The following is a 12,873-nucleotide window of genomic DNA, read 5'->3' as shown; positions in this document are numbered from 1 at the left end:
ACGTTTTACGTTATATGGTATAACGTTATAACGTATTACGTTATATGGTATTACGTTTTAACGTATTACGTTATATGGTATAACGTTATAACGTATTACGTTATATGGTATTACGTTATAACGTATTACTTTATGTGGTATAACGTTTTAACGTATTACGTTATATGGTATAACGTTATAAAGTATTACGTTGTATGGTATAACGTTATAACGTATTACGTTATATGGTATAACGTTATAACGTATTACGTTATATGGTATTACGTTATCACGTATTACGTTATATGGTATAACGTTATAACGTATTACGTTATATGGTATAACGTTTTAACGTATTACGTTATATGGTATAACGTTATAAAGTATTACGTTATATGGTATAACGTTATAACGTATTACGTTATATGGTATAACGTTATAACGTATTACGTTATATGGTATTACGTTATCACATACTACGTTATATGGTATAACGTTATAACGTATTACGTTATATGGTATTACGTTATAACGTATTACGTTATATGGTATTACGTTTTAACGTATTACGTTATATGGTATAACGTTATAACGTATTACGTTATATGGTATATCGTTATAACGTATTACGTTATATGGTATAACGTTTTAACGTATTACGTTATATGGTATAACGTTATCACGTATTACGTTATATGGTATAACGTTATAACGTATTACGTTATATGGTATATCGTTATAACGTATTACGTTATATGGTATAACGTTATAACGTATTACGTTATATGGTATAACGAAATGACGTTTTACGTTATATGTTATTAAGTTATAACGTATTACGTTATATGGTATAACGTTATCACGTATTACGTTATATCGCATTACGTTATAACGTATTGCGTTATATGGTATAACGAACTGACGTTTTACGTTATATGGTATAACGTTATAACGTATTACGTTATATGGTATTACGTTTTAACGTATTGCGTTATATGGTATAACGTTATAACGTATTACGTTATATGGTTTTACGTTATAACGTATTACGTTATTTGGTATAACGTTTTAACGTATTACGTTATATGGTATAACGTTATAAAGTATTACGTTATATGGTATAACGTTATAACGTATTACGTTATATGGTATAACGTTATAACGTATTACGTTATATGGTATTGCGTTATAACGTATAACGTTATATGGTATTACGTTTTAACGTATTACGTTATATGGTATAACGTTATAACGTATTACGATATATGGTATTACGTTATAACGTTTTACGTTATATGTTATTACGTTATAACGTATTACGTTATATGGTATAACGTTATCACGTATTACGTTATATGGCATTACGTTATAACGTATTACGTTATATGGTATAACGAAATGACGTTTTACGTTATATGGTATAACGTTATAACGTATTACGTTATATGGAATTACGTTTTAACGTATTACGTTATATGGTATAACGTTATAACGTATTACGTTATATGGTATTACGTTATAACGTATTACGTTATGTGATATAACTTTTTAACGTATTACGTTATATGGTATAACGAAATGACGTTTTACGTTATATGGTATTACGTTATAACGTATTACGTTATATGGTATAACGGTACATCGTATTACGTCATATGGTATAACGTCATAACGTATTACGTTATATGGTATTACGTTATCACGTATTACGTTATATGGTATAAAGTTATAACGTATTACGTTATAAGGTATAACGTTTTAACGTATTACGTTATATGGTATAACGTTATCACGTATTACGTTATATGGTATAACGTTATAACGTATTACGTTATATGGTATTACGTTATCACGTATTACGTTATATGGTATAACGTTATAACGTATTACGTTATATGGTATAACGTTTTAACGTATTACGGTATATGGTATAACGTTATCACGTATTACGTTATATGGTATAACGTTATAACGTATTACGTTATATGGTATATCGTTATAACGTATTATGTTATATGGTATAACGTTATACCGTATTACGTTATATGGTATAACGTTATAACGTATTACGTTATATGGTATAACGTTTTAACGTATTACGTTATATGGTATAACGTTGTCACGTATTACGTTATATGGTATAACGTTATAACGAATTACGTTATATGGTATAACGTTTTAACGTATTACGTTATATGGTATAACGTTATAACGTATTACGTTATATGGTATAACGTTATAACGTATTACGTTATATGGTATTACGTTATAACGTGTTACGTTATATGGTATTACGTTATAACGTATTACGTCATATGGTATTACGTTATAACGTATTACGTTATATGGTATAACGTTATCACGTATTACGTTATATGGTATAACGTTATAACGTATTACGTTATATGGTATATCGTTATAACGTATTACGTTATATGGTATAACGTTATACCGTATTACGTTATATGGTATAACGAAATGACGTTTTACGTTATATGTTATTACGTTATAACGTATTACGTTATATGGTATAACGTTATCACGTATTACGTTATATGGCATTACGTTATAACGTATTACGTTATGTGGTATAACGTTTTAACGTATTACGTTATATGGTATTACGTTATAAAGTATTACGTTATATGGTATAACGTTATAACGTATTACGTTATATGGTATAACGTTATAACGTATTACGTTATATGGTATTACGTTATAACGTATTACGTTATATGGTATTACGTTTTAACGTATTACGTTATATGGTATAACGTTATAACTTATTACGTTATATGGTATTACGTTATAACGTTTTACGTTATTTGTTATTACGTTATAACGTATTACGTTATATGGTATAACGTTATCACGTATTACGTTATATGGCATTACGTTATAACGTATTACGTTATATGGTATAACGTTATAACGTATTACGTTATATGGTATTACGTTATCACGTATTACGTTATATGGTATAACGTTATAACGTATTACGTTATATGGTATAACGTTTTAACGTATTACGTTATATGGTATAACGTTATAAAGTATTACGTTATATGGTATAACGTTATAACGTATTACGTTATATGGTATAACGTTATAACGTATTACGTTATATGGTATTACGTTATCACATACTACGTTATATGGTATAACGTTATAACGTATTACGTTATATGGTATTACGTTATAACGTATTACGTTATATGGTATTACGTTTTAACGTATTACGTTATATGGTATAACGTTATAACGTATTACGTTATATGGTATATCGTTATAACGTATTACGTTATATGGTATAACGTTTTAACGTATTACGTTATATGGTATAACGTTATCACGTATTACGTTATATGGTATAACGTTATAACGTATTACGTTATATGGTATATCGTTATAACGTATTACGTTATATGGTATAACGTTATAACGTATTACGTTATATGGTATAACGTTATAACGTATTACGTTATATGGTATTACGTTATCACGTATTACGTTATATGGTATAACGTTATAACGTATTACGTTATATGGTATAACGTTTTAACGTATTACGGTATATGGTATAACGTTATCACGTATTACGTTATATGGTATAACGTTATAACGTATTACGTTATATGGTATATCGTTATAACGTATTATGTTATATGGTATAACGTTATACCGTATTACGTTATATGGTATAACGTTATAACGTATTACGTTATATGGTATAACGTTTTAACGTATTACGTTATATGGTATAACGTTGTCACGTATTACGTTATATGGTATAACGTTATAACGAATTACGTTATATGGTATAACGTTTTAACGTATTACGTTATATGGTATAACGTTATAACGTATTACGTTATATGGTATAACGTTATAACGTATTACGTTATATGGTATTACGTTATAACGTGTTACGTTATATGGTATTACGTTATAACGTATTACGTCATATGGTATTACGTTATAACGTATTACGTTATATGGTATAACGTTATCACGTATTACGTTATATGGTATAACGTTATAACGTATTACGTTATATGGTATATCGTTATAACGTATTACGTTATATGGTATAACGTTATACCGTATTACGTTATATGGTATAACGAAATGACGTTTTACGTTATATGTTATTACGTTATAACGTATTACGTTATATGGTATAACGTTATCACGTATTACGTTATATGGCATTACGTTATAACGTATTACGTTATGTGGTATAACGTTTTAACGTATTACGTTATATGGTATTACGTTATAAAGTATTACGTTATATGGTATAACGTTATAACGTATTACGTTATATGGTATAACGTTATAACGTATTACGTTATATGGTATTACGTTATAACGTATTACGTTATATGGTATTACGTTTTAACGTATTACGTTATATGGTATAACGTTATAACTTATTACGTTATATGGTATTACGTTATAACGTTTTACGTTATTTGTTATTACGTTATAACGTATTACGTTATATGGTATAACGTTATCACGTATTACGTTATATGGCATTACGTTATAACGTATTACGTTATATGGTATAACGTTATAACGTATTACGTTATATGGTATTACGTTATCACGTATTACGTTATATGGTATAACGTTATAACGTATTACGTTATATGGTATAACGTTTTAACGTATTACGTTATATGGTATAACGTTATAAAGTATTACGTTATATGGTATAACGTTATAACGTATTACGTTATATGGTATAACGTTATAACGTATTACGTTATATGGTATTACGTTATCACATACTACGTTATATGGTATAACGTTATAACGTATTACGTTATATGGTATTACGTTATAACGTATTACGTTATATGGTATTACGTTTTAACGTATTACGTTATATGGTATAACGTTATAACGTATTACGTTATATGGTATATCGTTATAACGTATTACGTTATATGGTATAACGTTTTAACGTATTACGTTATATGGTATAACGTTATCACGTATTACGTTATATGGTATAACGTTATAACGTATTACGTTATATGGTATATCGTTATAACGTATTACGTTATATGGTATAACGTTATAACGTATTACGTTATATGGTATAACGAAATGACGTTTTACGTTATATGTTATTAAGTTATAACGTATTACGTTATATGGTATAACGTTATCACGTATTACGTTATATCGCATTACGTTATAACGTATTGCGTTATATGGTATAACGAACTGACGTTTTACGTTATATGGTATAACGTTATAACGTATTACGTTATATGGTATTACGTTTTAACGTATTGCGTTATATGGTATAACGTTATAACGTATTACGTTATATGGTTTTACGTTATAACGTATTACGTTATTTGGTATAACGTTTTAACGTATTACGTTATATGGTATAACGTTATAAAGTATTACGTTATATGGTATAACGTTATAACGTATTACGTTATATGGTATAACGTTATAACGTATTACGTTATATGGTATTGCGTTATAACGTATAACGTTATATGGTATTACGTTTTAACGTATTACGTTATATGGTATAACGTTATAACGTATTACGATATATGGTATTACGTTATAACGTTTTACGTTATATGTTATTACGTTATAACGTATTACGTTATATGGTATAACGTTATCACGTATTACGTTATATGGCATTACGTTATAACGTATTACGTTATATGGTATAACGAAATGACGTTTTACGTTATATGGTATAACGTTATAACGTATTACGTTATATGGAATTACGTTTTAACGTATTACGTTATATGGTATAACGTTATAACGTATTACGTTATATGGTATTACGTTATAACGTATTACGTTATGTGATATAACTTTTTAACGTATTACGTTATATGGTATAACGAAATGACGTTTTACGTTATATGGTATTACGTTATAACGTATTACGTTATATGGTATAACGGTACATCGTATTACGTCATATGGTATAACGTCATAACGTATTACGTTATATGGTATTACGTTATCACGTATTACGTTATATGGTATAAAGTTATAACGTATTACGTTATAAGGTATAACGTTTTAACGTATTACGTTATATGGTATAACGTTATCACGTATTACGTTATATGGTATAACGTTATAACGTATTACGTTATATGGTATTACGTTATCACGTATTACGTTATATGGTATAACGTTATAACGTATTACGTTATATGGTATAACGTTTTAACGTATTACGGTATATGGTATAACGTTATCACGTATTACGTTATATGGTATAACGTTATAACGTATTACGTTATATGGTATAACGTTTTAACGTATTACGGTATATGGTATAACGTTATCACGTATTACGTTATATGGTATAACGTTATAACGTATTACGTTATATGGTATATCGTTATAACGTATTATGTTATATGGTATAACGTTATACCGTATTACGTTATATGGTATAACGTTATAACGTATTACGTTATATGGTATTACGTTTTAACGTATTACGTTATATGGTATAACGTTATAACGTATTACGTTATATGGTATATCGTTATAACGTATTACGTTATATGGTATAACGTCATAACGTATTACGTTATATGGTATTACGTTATCACGTATTACGTTATATGGTATAAAGTTATAACGTATTACGTTATAAGGTATAACGTTTTAACGTATTACGTTATATGGTATAACGTTATCACGTATTACGTTATATGGTATAACGTTATAACGTATTACGTTATATGGTATTACGTTATCACGTATTACGTTATATGGTATAACGTTATAACGTATTACGTTATATGGTATAACGTTTTAACGTATTACGGTATATGGTATAACGTTATCACGTATTACGTTATATGGTATAACGTTATAACGTATTACGTTATATGGTATATCGTTATAACGTATTATGTTATATGGTATAACGTTATACCGTATTACGTTATATGGTATAACGTTATAACGTATTACGTTATATGGTATAACGTTTTAACGTATTACGTTATATGGTATAACGTTGTCACGTATTACGTTATATGGTATAACGTTATAACGAATTACGTTATATGGTATAACGTTTTAACGTATTACGTTATATGGTATAACGTTATAACGTATTACGTTATATGGTATAACGTTATAACGTATTACGTTATATGGTATTACGTTATAACGTGTTACGTTATATGGTATTACGTTATAACGTATTACGTCATATGGTATTACGTTATAACGTATTACGTTATATGGTATAACGTTATCACGTATTACGTTATATGGTATAACGTTATAACGTATTACGTTATATGGTATATCGTTATAACGTATTACGTTATATGGTATAACGTTATACCGTATTACGTTATATGGTATAACGAAATGACGTTTTACGTTATATGTTATTACGTTATAACGTATTACGTTATATGGTATAACGTTATCACGTATTACGTTATATGGCATTACGTTATAACGTATTACGTTATGTGGTATAACGTTTTAACGTATTACGTTATATGGTATTACGTTATAAAGTATTACGTTATATGGTATAACGTTATAACGTATTACGTTATATGGTATAACGTTATAACGTATTACGTTATATGGTATTACGTTATAACGTATTACGTTATATGGTATTACGTTTTAACGTATTACGTTATATGGTATAACGTTATAACTTATTACGTTATATGGTATTACGTTATAACGTTTTACGTTATTTGTTATTACGTTATAACGTATTACGTTATATGGTATAACGTTATCACGTATTACGTTATATGGCATTACGTTATAACGTATTACGTTATATGGTATAACGTTATAACGTATTACGTTATATGGTATTACGTTATCACGTATTACGTTATATGGTATAACGTTATAACGTATTACGTTATATGGTATAACGTTTTAACGTATTACGTTATATGGTATAACGTTATAAAGTATTACGTTATATGGTATAACGTTATAACGTATTACGTTATATGGTATAACGTTATAACGTATTACGTTATATGGTATTACGTTATCACATACTACGTTATATGGTATAACGTTATAACGTATTACGTTATATGGTATTACGTTATAACGTATTACGTTATATGGTATTACGTTTTAACGTATTACGTTATATGGTATAACGTTATAACGTATTACGTTATATGGTATATCGTTATAACGTATTACGTTATATGGTATAACGTTTTAACGTATTACGTTATATGGTATAACGTTATCACGTATTACGTTATATGGTATAACGTTATAACGTATTACGTTATATGGTATATCGTTATAACGTATTACGTTATATGGTATAACGTTATAACGTATTACGTTATATGGTATAACGAAATGACGTTTTACGTTATATGTTATTAAGTTATAACGTATTACGTTATATGGTATAACGTTATCACGTATTACGTTATATCGCATTACGTTATAACGTATTGCGTTATATGGTATAACGAACTGACGTTTTACGTTATATGGTATAACGTTATAACGTATTACGTTATATGGTATTACGTTTTAACGTATTGCGTTATATGGTATAACGTTATAACGTATTACGTTATATGGTTTTACGTTATAACGTATTACGTTATTTGGTATAACGTTTTAACGTATTACGTTATATGGTATAACGTTATAAAGTATTACGTTATATGGTATAACGTTATAACGTATTACGTTATATGGTATAACGTTATAACGTATTACGTTATATGGTATTGCGTTATAACGTATAACGTTATATGGTATTACGTTTTAACGTATTACGTTATATGGTATAACGTTATAACGTATTACGATATATGGTATTACGTTATAACGTTTTACGTTATATGTTATTACGTTATAACGTATTACGTTATATGGTATAACGTTATCACGTATTACGTTATATGGCATTACGTTATAACGTATTACGTTATATGGTATAACGAAATGACGTTTTACGTTATATGGTATAACGTTATAACGTATTACGTTATATGGAATTACGTTTTAACGTATTACGTTATATGGTATAACGTTATAACGTATTACGTTATATGGTATTACGTTATAACGTATTACGTTATGTGATATAACTTTTTAACGTATTACGTTATATGGTATAACGAAATGACGTTTTACGTTATATGGTATTACGTTATAACGTATTACGTTATATGGTATAACGGTACATCGTATTACGTCATATGGTATAACGTCATAACGTATTACGTTATATGGTATTACGTTATCACGTATTACGTTATATGGTATAAAGTTATAACGTATTACGTTATAAGGTATAACGTTTTAACGTATTACGTTATATGGTATAACGTTATCACGTATTACGTTATATGGTATAACGTTATAACGTATTACGTTATATGGTATTACGTTATCACGTATTACGTTATATGGTATAACGTTATAACGTATTACGTTATATGGTATAACGTTTTAACGTATTACGGTATATGGTATAACGTTATCACGTATTACGTTATATGGTATAACGTTATAACGTATTACGTTATATGGTATATCGTTATAACGTATTATGTTATATGGTATAACGTTATACCGTATTACGTTATATGGTATAACGTTATAACGTATTACGTTATATGGTATAACGTTTTAACGTATTACGTTATATGGTATAACGTTATCACGTATTACGTTATATGGTATAACGTTATAACGAATTACGTTATATGGTATAACGTTTTAACGTATTACGTTATATGGTATAACGTTATAACGTATTACGTTATATGGTATAACGTTATAACGTATTACGTTATATGGTATTACGTTATAACGTGTTACGTTATATGGTATTACGTTATAACGTATTACGTCATATGGTATTACGTTATAACGTATTACGTTATATGGTATAACGTTATCACGTATTACGTTATATGGTATAACGTTATAACGTATTACGTTATATGGTATATCGTTATAACGTATTACGTTATATGGTATAACGTTATACCGTATTACGTTATATGGTATAACGAAATGACGTTTTACGTTATATGTTATTACGTTATAACGTATTACGTTATATGGTATAACGTTATCACGTATTACGTTATATGGCATTACGTTATAACGTATTACGTTATATGGTATAACGAAATGACGATTTACGTTATATGGTATAACGTTATAACGTATTACGTTATATGGAATTACGTTTTAACGTATTACGTTATATGGTATAACGTTATAACGTATTACGTTATATGGTATTACGTTATAACGTATTACGTTATGTGGTATAACGTTTTAACGTATTACGTTATATGGTATAACGAAATGACGTTTTACGTTATATGGTATTACGTTATAACGTATTACGTTATATGGTATAACGTTACATCGTATTACGTTATATGGTATAACGTCATAACGTATTACGTTATATGGTATTACGTTATCACGTATTACGTTATATGGTATAACGTTATAACGTATTACGTTATATGGTAGTACGTTATAACGTATTACGTTATATGGTATTACGTTTTAACGTATTACGTTATATGGTATAACGGTTTAACGTATTACGTTATATGGTATAACGTTATCACGTATTACGTTATATGGTATTACGTTATCACGTATTACGTTATATGGTATAACGTTATCACGTATTACGTTATATGGTATAACGAAATGACGTTTTACGTTATATGGTATAACGTTATAACGTATTACGTTATATGGTATTACGTTATAACGTATTACGTTATATGGTATAACGTTATCACGTATTACGTTATATGGTATAACGTTATAACGTATTACGTTATATGGTATATCGTTATAACGTATTACGTTATATGGTATAACGTTATACCGTATTACGTTATATGGTATAACGAAATGACGTTTTACGTTATATGTTATTACGTTATAACGTATTACGTTATATGGTATAACGTTATCACGTATTACGTTATATGGCATTACGTTATAACGTATTACGTTATGTGGTATAACGTTTTAACGTATTACGTTATATGGTATTACGTTATAAAGTATTACGTTATATGGTATAACGTTATAACGTATTACGTTATATGGTATAACGTTATAACGTATTACGTTATATGGTATTACGTTATAACGTATTACGTTATATGGTATTACGTTTTAACGTATTACGTTATATGGTATAACGTTATAACTTATTACGTTATATGGTATTACGTTATAACGTTTTACGTTATTTGTTATTACGTTATAACGTATTACGTTATATGGTATAACGTTATCACGTATTACGTTATATGGCATTACGTTATAACGTATTACGTTATATGGTATAACGTTATAACGTATTACGTTATATGGTATTACGTTATCACGTATTACGTTATATGGTATAACGTTATAACGTATTACGTTATATGGTATAACGTTTTAACGTATTACGTTATATGGTATAACGTTATAAAGTATTACGTTATATGGTATAACGTTATAACGTATTACGTTATATGGTATAACGTTATAACGTATTACGTTATATGGTATTACGTTATCACATACTACGTTATATGGTATAACGTTATAACGTATTACGTTATATGGTATTACGTTATAACGTATTACGTTATATGGTATTACGTTTTAACGTATTACGTTATATGGTATAACGTTATAACGTATTACGTTATATGGTATATCGTTATAACGTATTACGTTATATGGTATAACGTTTTAACGTATTACGTTATATGGTATAACGTTATCACGTATTACGTTATATGGTATAACGTTATAACGTATTACGTTATATGGTATATCGTTATAACGTATTACGTTATATGGTATAACGTTATAACGTATTACGTTATATGGTATAACGAAATGACGTTTTACGTTATATGTTATTAAGTTATAACGTATTACGTTATATGGTATAACGTTATCACGTATTACGTTATATCGCATTACGTTATAACGTATTGCGTTATATGGTATAACGAACTGACGTTTTACGTTATATGGTATAACGTTATAACGTATTACGTTATATGGTATTACGTTTTAACGTATTGCGTTATATGGTATAACGTTATAACGTATTACGTTATATGGTTTTACGTTATAACGTATTACGTTATTTGGTATAACGTTTTAACGTATTACGTTATATGGTATAACGTTATAAAGTATTACGTTATATGGTATAACGTTATAACGTATTACGTTATATGGTATAACGTTATAACGTATTACGTTATATGGTATTGCGTTATAACGTATAACGTTATATGGTATTACGTTTTAACGTATTACGTTATATGGTATAACGTTATAACGTATTACGATATATGGTATTACGTTATAACGTTTTACGTTATATGTTATTACGTTATAACGTATTACGTTATATGGTATAACGTTATCACGTATTACGTTATATGGCATTACGTTATAACGTATTACGTTATATGGTATAACGAAATGACGTTTTACGTTATATGGTATAACGTTATAACGTATTACGTTATATGGAATTACGTTTTAACGTATTACGTTATATGGTATAACGTTATAACGTATTACGTTATATGGTATTACGTTATAACGTATTACGTTATGTGATATAACTTTTTAACGTATTACGTTATATGGTATAACGAAATGACGTTTTACGTTATATGGTATTACGTTATAACGTATTACGTTATATGGTATAACGGTACATCGTATTACGTCATATGGTATAACGTCATAACGTATTACGTTATATGGTATTACGTTATCACGTATTACGTTATATGGTATAAAGTTATAACGTATTACGTTATAAGGTATAACGTTTTAACG

This window comes from Bombus vancouverensis, chromosome 8, assembly GCF_051014615.1.
Source record: "Bombus vancouverensis nearcticus chromosome 8, iyBomVanc1_principal, whole genome shotgun sequence".
Taxonomy (NCBI): domain Eukaryota; kingdom Metazoa; phylum Arthropoda; class Insecta; order Hymenoptera; family Apidae; genus Bombus; species Bombus vancouverensis.
This window is presented reverse-complemented; position numbering follows the sequence as displayed.